This window comes from Taudactylus pleione, unplaced genomic scaffold, assembly GCF_031769625.1.
Source record: "Taudactylus pleione unplaced genomic scaffold, aTauple2 ptg000707l, whole genome shotgun sequence".
NCBI lineage: Eukaryota > Metazoa > Chordata > Amphibia > Anura > Myobatrachidae > Taudactylus > Taudactylus pleione.
In genome coordinates this window covers 11,590,179-11,604,212 of record NW_028285109.1, presented here as the reverse complement: position 1 = coordinate 11,604,212, position 14,034 = coordinate 11,590,179, and positions in this window count along the sequence as shown.

The following is a 14,034-nucleotide window of genomic DNA, read 5'->3' as shown; positions in this document are numbered from 1 at the left end:
AAAGCAACCAAAGTGTTTTTTAAGGCTAAAAAGTGGAATGTTATGCAATGGCCAAGTCAATCCCCTGACCTGAATCCGATTGAGCATGCATTTCACTTGATGAAGACAAAACTGAAGGGAAAATGCCCCAAGAACAAACAGGAACTGAAGACATTTGCAGTAGAGGCCTGGCAGAGCATCACCAGGGATGAAACCCAGCGTCTGGTGATGTCTATGCGTTCCAGACTTCGGGCTGTAATTGCCTGCAAAGGATTTGCAACAAAGTATTAAAAAGTGAAAGTTAGATTTAGGATTGTTTAGTTTGTCCCATTACTTTTGGCCCCTTAAAAAGTGGGAGGCACATATAGAAACCGTTGTAATTCCTACACCGTTCACCTGATTTGGATGTAATTACCCTCAAATTAAATCTGAAAGTCTGCAGTTAAATCACATCTTGTTTGTTTAATTTCAAAGCCATTGTGGTGGTGAATAGAGGACAAAATATGAAAATTCTGTCAATGTCCCAATATTTATTGACCTGACTGTGTATATATATATATATATATATATATACACACACACACACTATATGGGAAAAAGTATTTGGATGCCTGCCATTACACCAACAGAGACTCTAATGACACTGTATTCAACTACATTTAAATTAGGCTTTTCACAAGATTTTGGAGTGTTTCTGTGGGAATTTGTGCCCATTCATTCAGTAGAGCATTTATACTGGACGAGAAGGCCTGGCTCCCAAACTCCGTTCAAGTTCATTCCAAAGGTGCTCTATGGGGTTGAAGTCAGGGCTAGTCAAGATTTTCTATACCAAACTCATCAAACCATGTCTTTATAGTCCTTGCTTTTGCGCAATTGGGCACAGTCGTTTTGGAATAGAAAAGGGCCTTCTCCAAACTGTTGACATAAAGTTGGAAGCATAGCATTGTCCAAATTGTCGGTATGCTGAAGCATTAAGATTGCCTTTCACTGGACATAAGGGTCTTAGCCCTAACCCTGAAAAACAGTCCCATACCCTCCGCCACCAAACTTAACAGTTGGCACAATGCAGTCAGGCAGGTAACGTTCTCCCGGTATCCACCAAACCCAGACTCGTCCGTCTGACTGCCAAACAGAGAATCGTGATTAGTCACTCCACAGAACACATTTCCAATGCTCCACAGTCCAGTGTCGATGTGTGCTTTACACCACTCCATCCGCACTTGGCATTGGACTTGGTGATGTGAGGCTTGCAAGCAGCTGCTCAGCCATGGAAACTCATTCCATTAAACTCCTGCAGCACAGTTTTTGGGCTTACATTAATGCCAGTGGAAGTTTGGAACCCTTTAGCTATGGAATCAGCAGAGTGTTGGTGAATTTTATGCACTATTCGCCTTAGCAGTCATTGACCCCGCTCTGTGATTTTACATGGTCTTCCGCTTTGTGGCTGAGTTTCTGTTGTTCCTAAGCACTTTCACTTTCTAATAATATCACTTACAGTTGACCATGGAGTATCCAGCAGGGATGAAATTTCACAAACCCACTTATAGCAAATGTGGCACGCTTGAAGTCTCTGAGCCTTACAGAAGGACTCATTTTGTATCACAAATGTTTACAAATGGAGACTGCATGGCTAGGTGCTAGATTTAATATACCTGTGGCTATGGATCTCAATAAAACACCTGACTTCAATAATTAACAGGCGTGGACTAATACTTTGTACATATAGTGTATACATATTAGGGGTGTGCACCGGCCACTTTTCGTGTTTTGTGTTTTGGTTTTGGATCTGGATCTTTCTTCGTGTTTTGGATCTAGATTGGTTTTGCCAAAACCACCCTTCCGTGTTTTGGGTTCTGGGTTTTGTGTTTTGGATCTGTATTTTGTTGAAAAAAAGCATAAAAACAGCTAAAATCACAGAATTTGTAGGTTTTTCTGCTCCTATGCTATTATTAACCTCAATAACCTTAATTTCCACTCATTTCCAGTCTATTCTGAACACCTCACACCTCACAATAGTGTTTTTATGTCCAAAAGGTTGCACCGAGGTAGCTGGATGACTATGCTAAGCGACACGAGTGGGCGGCACAAACACGTGACCCATCTAGGCGTGAAACTGCAGTGGCAGACAGGATGGCAGTTTGAAAAACTAGGCCCCAAAATGTACATAATGCAAAGAAAAAAAAGAGGTGCAAGATGGAATTGTCCTTGGGCCCTCCCACCCACCCTTATGTTGTATAAACAGGACATGCACACTTTAACAAACCAATCATTTCAGCGCCAGGGTCTGCCACACAACTGTGGCTGAAATTATTGGTTCATTTGGGCCCCCACAAAACAAGCTGGCAATTAATCTGTCCCTGCACAAACTGGCTCTACGGAGGCAAGATGTCATCCTCATCCTCCTCATCCACCAATTCCTCACCCTCTTCAGTGTTGTGTACATCCTCATCCTCACAGAGTATTAATTCATCCCTGCTGGAACCACAGGTCCCTCTGTACGTTCTGGAGGCTGGTCTCCCTGGAAGAGTTGATAATTCATTTTATGAACATCATCTTCTCCACATTTTGTGGAAGCAACCTCCTACGCCTTTCGCTGACAAGGTTCCCGGCTGCACTAAACACTCTTTCGGAGTACACACTGGAGGGGGGGCAACTCAGGTAAAATAGAGCCAGTTTGTACAGGGACCTCCAAATTGCTTCTTTTTCCTGCCAGTACAGGTACGGACTGTCTGACATGCCTACTTGGATGCTGTCACCGATGTAATCCTTTAACAGACAGACGCACGCTTGTCGCTGCTGCTTTGAGGATGCAAGTGCGGCTACAGCCCACACAATTCACAAAGACAGAAAAAAGAAGAAGAATATTTTTATTGTTTGTGTAGCACACTTTGAGGGTGTCACCACCCTTTAACAGACAGACGCACGCTTGTCGCTGCTGCTTTAAGGATGCAGGTGCGGCTACAGCCCACACATTTCACAAAGACAGAAAAAAGAAGAATATTTTTATTGTTTGTGTAGCACACTTTGAGGGTGTCACCACCCTTTAACAGACAGTCGCACGCTTGTCACTGCTGCTTTGAGGATGCAAGTGCGGCTACATCGCACACAAGTCACAAACACATTAAAAAAATAGTTTTTTATTTTTTGGAGCACTTTTAGAGTTACACCACCCTTTAACAAACAGACGCACGCTTGTCGCTGCTGCTTTGAGGATGCAGGTGGAATCTAGACGGGATTTGGAACCGAGGACACACTACCTCCATCAATTGTCTAAATCCCACTGCACTAATGGCTGATACCGGACGCACGTCTAACACCAACATAGCAGTCAAGGCCTCAGTTATACGTTTTGCTTCAGGATGACTGCTGTCGTACTTCATCCTCATCGCTAGGGACTGTTGGAGGGTCAATTGTTTAGTAAAAGTAGTGATGTTCCTACTTTCTCTCTGGGATGATGAACAACTCCCAGCAGCAGCAACAGCACTAGGAGGAAGTGGTTCTTGATCTTTCCCTATTTTATTTTTATCTGAGAAAGTTTGGTCCTCCATTTATGTTATATTGATATATACGTGCAGCTAAAGCGCACACAAACACAGAAAATATTTTTTTATTTTTGCTGGAGAGTAGTGCACTTTGTGGGTTACACCACCCTTTAAGAAATGAGCCAGCTGGCTCTTTACTTATGGGACACAGGCGCACGCTTGGCGCTGCTCCTTTGTTGATGCTCGTGCAGCCACAGTGCACACAAGTCACAAACACAGAAAATATATATTTTTTTGGTTTGGAGTGTACTTTGGGGGATACAGAACCCTTTAACGGTCAAGCCAGCCGGCCCTTTACTTATGACACAGGCGCACGCTTGGCACTACTTTGTTGATGCACGTGCGGCTACTGCGCACACAATTCACAAACACAGAAAATAATTTTTTTTTTGGTTTGGACTGGAGTGTACTTTCGGGGGTTACAGCACCATTTAACGGTCAAGCCAGCTGGCCCTTTACTTATGACACAGGCGCACGCTTGGCACTACTTTGTTGATGCACGTGCGGCTACTGCGCACACAATTCACAAACACAGAAAATAATTTTTTTTTTGGTTTGGACTGGAGTGTACTTTCGGGGGTTACAGCACCCTTTAACGGTCAAGCCAGCCGGCCCTTTACTTATGACACAGGCGCACGCTTGGCACTACTTTGTTGATGCACGTGCGGCTACTGCGCACACAATTCACAAACACAGAAAATATATTATTTTTTTAGCACTTGGAGGGAGCACCCCTGATGAACAGAGCACCCCCTGGACAACACTACAGCACCCCTTTAGGACTGGGACACTGCACAGGACTTTGGAGTGGACACAGCCCCTATGGAGAACTGACTGCACAACACAGTCCAGCCAGCCCCTATGGACTTTGAAGTAGTGGACACAGCCCCTATTAACAACAGCAGCACAGCACAACACAGCCAGCCCCTATGGACTTTGAAGTAGTGAACAACAGCAGCACAGCGCAGCACAGCACAGCACAACACTACTCTGCACTACACTACACTACACTACACAGCCCAGCCAGCCCTAACTCCCACCCTCCCTCTTCACTGTCCACAGCCGAGTGAGAAAATGGCGCCGACGCGGGTACCTTATATAGGATCCAAAACCCGCGAGACTCGGAAGGCGGGATGATGACGTTTTGCCTCGATTTCAGATCCGAGTCAGGCGGGAAAAGTCGAGCCTGACTCGGATCGGACTCGGATCGGGGGGGCTCGGGGGGGTTCGGATTTCAGAAATCCGAACCCGCTCACCCCTAATACATATATATCAGTAAGAGACTGATGTGGGACTTAAAGTAGATCAAATACTTCCTATTAATGCAAATATACCACTTTAAATTTCCAAGTAAAATTGCCATATTTCACCATGTCATTGCTAAATACATTATCGAGTTGCATTAAAGCAGTCAGCTGGGACAGGTCCTCTGATAAGTAGCTGTCCAAGCAATGACAGGTCATTGAGTGCAAAGTCTATTGCCTTGTGACATCAGAGACACGATGGACTTTACCACTGTGACAGGAAAATATTGCTGAGTTTTTAAAAAATAAAATAATCTAAATTTAAAGGGTCCAATAGGAAGAAAAACTATAGCGCAAAGATAAATATAAGTAGTTTATAAAACAACAAAACAGCATCATTTTTTTTGTTGCTGTTGTCTATTTGTTCTGAACATGAGGTGCTTATTGTGTATTTTTCGCTGCCATGTTCTCCACTGCAGTAGTGTGCTTGCTCTATCTATATATAAAAAAAAAAATACCAAAAGCATTAAATGGGTTAATACAGCCATTGCCCATTTAGGTCACATCCCTGGCTTTTAGCATTTGCTGGAGCATTTGGCAGCTCTGGACGATTAGATTGTAACGCTACATTTGATGAAATAAATAGATCTGTGCAGGTTTGGCAGTAATGACTGATAAATGAGGCTCGCTATCTGCCATGCAGGAAGAGGACAAATAAAACATTATGGTGTTTTAGGAAAATGGACTTGTAAAGGTGCGTGCACCTGTTAATCTCTAATGTCAGCTCAGACACAACCTAGGTGTTAGGAAAGACTTCACAATTACATGTCGTCACTCATGGCTGCTTTCCGATATATAAGACATAGCAGGTGCTAATATTTCCTGGAAACACAGGAAATCTTTCCCTTTCAAATGCATATTCCAAAATATATATATATTTGAAATCTTATACATACATTTTCATCTCAAGAAGCATTGTGCCTCAAAATTATGTTTTTTATTATGTTTCAATTTACACATTTTCATTCTATTTTGTATTATTTCAACTAATTATTTGATTGCAATGGTGCAACAAAGGAGTTGTTTATGAAAAAAGTCACATTTAACAAACAAATACTTACAGTATATCTGATGAGCATCAACTTATTAACATTTTACATTTAATCTATAAAAATATGTGTACATTACAGTTCACTTGCACTCTGATGCACCTAGTAATATAGATCACTAATCCTTATAGAGAACATGTCCACATTATTTATAGGAAAATTGGTCAAAACATGTATGCATTACTGTCTTGTATTTATTCATTGTTGACAGTGGACATATCAGTGTCACATTCACACAAACATGGGGAGAATATAAACGTCACACAGTTAAGGCCCTAATTGGGATTCTAACTTATGATCCCAGTGTTGTGAGGCAACAATGCTAACCACTGTGCCAATGTGATTCCTAGAGGAATATTTACAAAAAAATCGACTTTGGTTGAGTAAGCATTCTCTGAAGAGTTTGGTCATTTTTTACAACTCGAAAATTTACTAATGTCAAACTCAGGAGAAAATTCTCATTTCCTACAGGAAAAGTCAGGAGAGTTAGCAAACGCTTTTCAATTCACCATCCGCCAAACTCAAGCAAATTTTCGCTAGTAAAGATAGGATTCAGGAATTTACCAATAATCAAGTTTCAAAACACTCATGAGAATGCACAAAACACGTGTCCAAATTTGGGAAATCAATTCACCTGCCTGTGAGCTGCGAATTCAGCAGACACATACACAGATCAGTATGATCTGTGTATGTTTCTCCCTGTAAAGTGCTAAAAAAGGGTTAACTTAAAAAAAAATTAAAAAGCATAACCAGCCACCGGGATCCTAAGCCAGTCCTGGTTAAAAATATGTGGGACAAAACGTGTAGGTTTCCCCCGTAATTTATGAACCAGCACTGGGCTCTGTGAGCCAGTCCTGGTTTTACAAATATGGAGAAAAAATGGCGTGGGGGTCCTCATATTTTTAAAACTAGCACTGGACTCAAATTAGCCGGGGTTTAATGCCACAGCCAGAGGACCCTTTCACCGGGTCACCCCGGCCAAAGCATTAACACCCCAAGCTAGTCAGCCCAAGCCAAGGATCTCAGGGGAGGTGGGGACCCCCTAATAAAGTGGTCCACCCTCTCCTGAACAACCCAGGCTTAGGCTGAAGCCCAGGGCTCTTTCCTGCAACCCTGGCTGGTGGGTGCATTGGTTATAGTGGAATTCATATGTGTTTACTACTGTTTTTTACAGTGGGACTACTGGTGACAGCATGACCGCACTTTGGCCCTTGTGGAACTAGAAGTGCCAGCAGACAGCTGGTACCCATACTCGGACTATAAAAAAATAGTAAAATAATAACAGTAATCACACACCATACATAGTTAAGTTTTATTACATATTAAACACACTCACACATACATACCTTATCCCCTGTGATCAGTCCCCTTGTCCAGTAGTATTCCCATGGTTTCCCTAACAAAAAATTCCAATACTCACCTATCTCCTGGCGTAGCTCTGTCCTCTTTTCTAAAAGAGTCCTGGATTTGGCAATATAACAAAATGAATAGCCTGGACCATTTCGGACACTGTAGAGATGTATGTGTTTACACATACATCTCTAGCCTGGTAAATGATGGAGACCCTTGTGCAGAACCTTTGTAATTCATGTGTTGCTTATTAAAGGGACGGATCTGGCAACCTTGATCACTTATTCTTTTGAACTTTTATTTTGTTTAACATAAATAAAAAGTCCAGTTTGCAGAATTATTATTTGTAGCTACTTTATATGAATGAGGAAACCATATCTGAAATTACCCTTGTTAAGTTAGGTAATTCCTGTCCAAATGGGAGCTACTGTGCTGAATGACTTTGCTGCTCCTAGAACATTTATTAACATTTCTGTATCTCCACAGTTGCCATTAAAAATGTCCATGTAAAAGATGAGATAAAGAACAAGGTTTCTTATTACTCTTGGTGCATACAGACAATATTATCTGTTTTTCACAAATTTTTCTTCTTCACTACTATTATTGTTACTATTATCATCATCATTTTAATTTCTCATTTGTTATAGTTCATTATTTTTTTTATAAAAGCTTTTAGAGCATGTTATCAATTCAAGAGTTTATTATATCTATGTTCAATCCATGTTATATTTATTTATTTTGACAATGCACTATTATTATTGATTGTATATTCAATATAATTTGTTAATTATTGTGTTTGAATATTATTTATTTATTAATTCCTGATCATCTATTATTATTGATTTTATATTAATTATAATTTCTTAATTATTTTGTTTGAATATTATTTATTCATTAATTCCTGATCATCTATTATATTTTACTCTTATATTCATTCATATCACCGGATACCAAACAATGTTTAGGACTGGAAAATACATGTAGCTTGTTATTGCTTCCAAAGTTTGTCCTGTATAACTCATTTAATATTACTGTATTAATTTATTTTATATTATCTTTTTAAGTTTTTTTAAACCAGCAGCTGTTTCTAAGCATCCTACTATTGTAAGTACATTTTCCCATTGTTGTAGGTATCCAGACCTACAGTGTATGGTAGCTATTTCTGCTTAGGGGATGTTATTGTTTATTATTTATTAATTAGAATTGTATTAATTTAAATTATTTTAGTGCCCCCATTTTATTTTTGTTGTTTTCTGATCTTTGCCATTATTATTCATTTTCTTTTTAAATTGTGATTATAGCTTTATTCCTTTCATTACTAGATTATTATAATCTACCCAATTGCATTACAGCTCATAATTTATTTTGTATTTATTAATAATAGTACATTGTCATCTATTATTTCATTTATATTTTATATTATTGGTTATATATTTATTGCATATTTTTATTTTAACATTCCTGGATTTATCCATCAGCAGCAGCTCCAAAAATACCTTTTGGAACAGGTTTATGTATTGCATTGCTATAATCACACCCAGACCAAAGGTGAAGATAAGACACTCAACCCAAGGAAAACAAGTAAAACTTAAGCCTTGCGATTTCACACACAAAGTCCATCAAGCACTCCGCAGCAACAAGCAGCTACATTTCTAGATTGTCAAACCTAAAATGAAAAAACAATACAAATCTAACATTGTGCAAAACAGTTTTATTTAGCATCAAAGAAATAAGTTTGGTAATGCAGGGTAACTCAATATAGGGCCTATTTATTATTTTTTGGCTGTGTGATCTCTGAACCCTTGCTGAGAGAGTAGTTCTGATGGTAGGTGGACCGTCAAAGAGGCTGGAAGTAAAGATTTAGCTATTGTTATTAGTTTTTGGCCTGTTCTGACGTTATGCATACACAGCATTAATTTGTAGAAAACTGCCAAGGAGAAGCATGGAGGCTGCCGAGGATGGATCAGAATATTCCTATCCAATGGTAATGCTTCATTATGTACAAAGTTGCAAATGCCATCTCAAGATGGTGTAAGTTAATGGGGCCAACATCCAAAAAGCAAAACTTTTGAGAGGTTGGTAAATTGGCCCATTAAGAATGGGGACTGCAGTTTGCAGCTTTAGTTAACCTTATGTCTGATATTTCCTGCATTAGAATATTCTTTAGTAGTCCCAAAGCTTAAATCATGTGGAAAGTCCTGTTTCTGCATAATTTTCCTAAAAACAGGGGTGGCTAAAATAAAACCCAAGGGAGATAGATTCATGTTTACTATTGTTAAAATGCGGCCGTTTTTTTCACTAGAAATTAATACACCATCAATTAAATTCGGAAGTACTTTTCATTCACTTCAGCTTAACACAGGAATTTACCATTATTTGTTTTGTTCTATTCGGCCGTTTTGCAGGTAAATCAGGGAGTAAACAGAAGTTGCAAATACACCACCTGAGCTGCAAGTTTGCCTGAAACATACACAGATCAGTGTAATTTGTGTATGTTTCAGCATGGAAACAGTGTGTAAATGGTTACAAAAAAATAAAAAAAGATGTAGGGCCCCCCCCCTTAACCAGGGGAAAAAATGCGTAGTAGTCCCCCCCCTATTTTTAACATTTTTAAAATGTGAGGAGACCTGGAAAACATGCACTGTTGGTAGCTCTCAGTGTTGGCTACCCCTGCCTTAAGTTATAGATCTTATGCATGAGGTCACTTACTAACTTTTAATGTCCCTGTATAGGTTGGGAAATGCTTTTTCATGTGGAATGCACTACTAGAAGTCTTCCTGGTCCCCTTCTGGGATGAGAAAATCCACTCCCAGCAGCAGCCATGCTCAAGGATTATTCTGTGGCAAGGATTGATGTGAATGTATAAAATTGTTTTTGTAAATGCCTCCTCCCCTCCCCTTCTCCCTCATAAATTTTCTTTGGAATCAAAAAATTAAATTAAATTTACTACCAATCAACCCTTCCTGTCTCTGCCCTGCCTTCAACTACATACAGTACATACTCCAACTCCCTCAGGCCTCTCTTGAATAATAAAAGTGTTTACTGATGTGCCATGTTTGAAGTTGAACTGCCATGTGTTTGTGCCGCCCACTGCTGCCGCTTATCTTAGTCAGCCAGCTAGCTTGGTGCAAATTGGGCCTGAAAACAATATAATGAGCTGAGAGGTGGTCAAAATTGACTGGAAACGAGTGGAAATAAATGTTATTGAGGTTAATAATACTGTAGGAACAAAAAAAGGCAAATTTTATGTGATTTTAGCGTTTTTTATGATTTTTTAAGAAAAAAATCTAGATCCAAAACCAAACTACAAAACACGGAGGTGTGGTTTTAGCAAAACCAATCCAGATCCAAAACCAGGGGAAATCCAGATCCAAAGCCAAAACCAAAACACGGGGTCAGTGCACAGCTCTAGTTTTGTTCACCTCTCCAAGTACTAATGTTATTATCACCAGTATATAATATATTTTTATTCATTGTGAATTGCTAAAGATCAGGTGTGACGTTTTTATAAATAAATTATATATATTCTTTTGATTTATTGGTTTGAGTGTAATAATTGTTACCTCCCAATCTCTGTGACTGCACTTTTTATATATATGTTCTTTTCTTTATGAGGCTGACTACCTCATTCAGTCACATTCAGATTGGAAGGATATATAACTCCAACTAAGTGCCTGGGTCTTATTTCCTGATTTTAAAAATAGGTGGACTCCTACACAATTTTTTGTGGACCACTATTTTTTCCACCTATTTTTAAAACCAGGACAGACTCAAGAGCCCAGTGCTAGATCCTAAAATACGAGGGAACCCTACTAGTTTTTTTCCCATAATTTTAGGAACCAGGACTGGCTGAGCAGCCCAGGGCTGGTTATGCTTTTTGGGGGGGACCCTACGTAATTTTTTTTTTACATTTGTCCCTTTTTGAAAGGTATAACACACAAGCAGCCTTCACATATCTCACTGATATGTGCAGGCTGCTTGTTCGGGAGAGTTTGGCTGAGAGAAGACACTGCAAACTCAAGCGAGTATTGTCATTCTAAACTTGCAACTCGGATGAGAAATCTCGATCTGCTTCACCATCGGCCAACTCGATCTGAGCTAAACACGCTTCTTAGTAAATTTCAGAGTTTCAGAAGCATTAATACACACGAGTTTCGGTGCAATGCAAATCGAGTTTAAAAAAAAAAAACTTGATCAGACTTGATTCTTTGTAAATTTACCCCAAAAAGTATAACTTTGTCAATGAAAATGTAGGCAAAGAAGATGCAAGTAGACATCCATTGGGTATAATGTTGCTACAGCACAATGATTCTACTGATTAGCTGACTATACTTACCAGTAGGGGTGTGCACCGGCAACTTTTTGTGTTTTGGTTTTGGATCTGGATCTTTCTTCGTGTTTTGGATCTGGATTGGTTTTGCCAAAACCACCCTTCCGTGTTTTGGGTTCTGGGTTTTGTGTTTTGGATCTGTATTTTTTTGAAAAAAAGCTTAAAAACAGCTAAAATCACAGAATTTGTGGGTTTTTCTACTCCTATGCTATTATTAACCTCAATAACCTTAATTTCCACTCATTTCCAGTCTATTCTGAAAACCTCACACCTCACAATAGTGTTTTTATGTCCAAAAGGTTGCACCGAGGTAGCTGGATGACTATGCTAAGCGACACGAGTGGGCGGCACAAACACGTGGCCCATCTAGGAGTGACACTGCAGTGGCAGACAGGATGGCAGTTTGAAAAACTAGGCCCCAAACAGTACATAATGCAAAGAAAAAAAGAGGTGCAAGATGGAATTGTCCTTGAGCACTCCCACCCACCCTTATGTTGTATAAACAGGACATGCACACTTTAGCAAACCAATCATTTCAGCGCCAGGGTCTGCCACAGGACTGTGGCTGAAATGATTGGTTTGTTTGGGCCCCCACAAAACAAGCTGGCAATTAATCTGTCCCTGCCCAAACTGGCTCTACGGAGGCAAGATGTCGTCCTCATCCACCGATTCCTCACCCTCTTCAGTGTTGTGTACATCCTCATCCTCACAGAGTATAAATTAGTCCCCGCTGGAATCCACCACCACAGGTCCCTCTGTACGTTCTGGACAATGGTCTCCATGGAAGAGTTGATAATTCATTTTTATGAACACCATCATCTCCACATTTTGTGGAAGCAACCTCCTACGCTTTTTGCTGACACGGTTCCCGGCTGCACTAAACACTCTTTCGGAGTACACACTGGACGGGGGGCAACTCAGGCAAAATAGAGCCAGTTTGTACAGGGGACTCCAAATTGCCTCTTTTTCCTGCCAGTGCAGGTACGGACTGTCTGACATGCCTACTTGGATGCTGTCACAGATGTAATCCTCCACCATTCTGTCAAAGGTGACAGTATCATGTGCAGTGACAGTAGACATGTCAGAAATTGTTGCCAGGTCCTTCAGTCCAGACCAGATGTCCAAACTTGGTCCTGCCTGCCCTGCATCATCGCCAGCAGGTTGCTTAGGATACCTAAGTTTTTATCTAGCAAACCCCAGTTGCAGGAGAAAATGAAGAAGGAGCTGTTGACGTGTCACGTTCTGCTTCAGCTGACAGTGTTTTCACCAGCAAGTCTTTGCACCTCTGCAGGCTTGTGTCGGCCGGAAAGAGAGACACCACATAGGCTTCAAACCTAGGATCGAGTACGGTGGCCAAAATGTAGTGGTCTGATTTCAACAGATTGACCACCCTGGAATCCTGGCAAAGCGAATGAAGGACTTCATCCACAAGTCCCACATGCTGAGCGGAATCGCTAGTCTTAGCTCCTCCTTCACTTTCTCCAGCTGCTTCTGCAATAGCCTGATGAGGGGAATGACCTGACTCAAGCTGGCAGTGTCTGAACTGACTTCACGTGTGGCAAGTTCGAAGGGCTGGTGGACCTTGCACAACACGGAAATCATTCTCCACTTCGCTTGAGTCAGGTGCATACCCCCTCCTTTGCCTATGTCATAGGTGGATGTATAGGCTTGAATGGCCATTTGCTGCTCCTCCATCCTCTGAAGCATATAGAGGGTTGAGTTCCACCGCGTCACAACCTCTTGCTTCAGGTGATGGCAGGGCAGGTTCAAAAGTGTTTGCTGGCGCTCCAGTCTTCGGCACGCAGCCGTTGAATGGCGAAAGTGGCCAGAAATTTTTCGGGCGACTCAAAGCATCTCCTGCACGCCCCTGTCGCTTTTCAGAAAATTCTGCACCACCAAGTTTATTGTGTGAGCAAAACATGGGATGTGCTGGAATTTGCCCAGATGTAATGCCCGCACAATATTGGTGGCGTTGTCAGATATCACAAATCCCCAGGAGAGTCTAAGTGGGGTAAGCCACTGGGCGATGATTTCCCTCAGTTTCTCTAAGAGGTTGTCGGCAGTGTGCCTCTTACTGAAACCGGTGATACACAGCGTAGCCTGCCTTGGAATGAGCTGGCGTTTCTGAGATACTGCTACTAGTGACGCTGCTGTTGTTGCTACATAAGGTGATACATCTACCCAGTGGGCTGTCTCAGTCATATAGTCCTTAGTTTGCCCTGTTCCACTTGTCCACATGTCCATGGTTAAGTGGACATTGGGTACAACCGCATTTTTCAGGACACTGAGGACACTTTTTCTGACGTTTCTGTACAGTCTCAGTATCGCCTGCCTAGTGAAGTGGAATCTAGACGGGATTTGGAACCAGGGACACACTACCTCCATCAATTGTCTAAATCCCACTGCACTAATGGCGGATTCCGGACGCACTTCTAACACCAACATAGCAGTCAAGGCCTCAGTTATACGTTTTGCTTCAG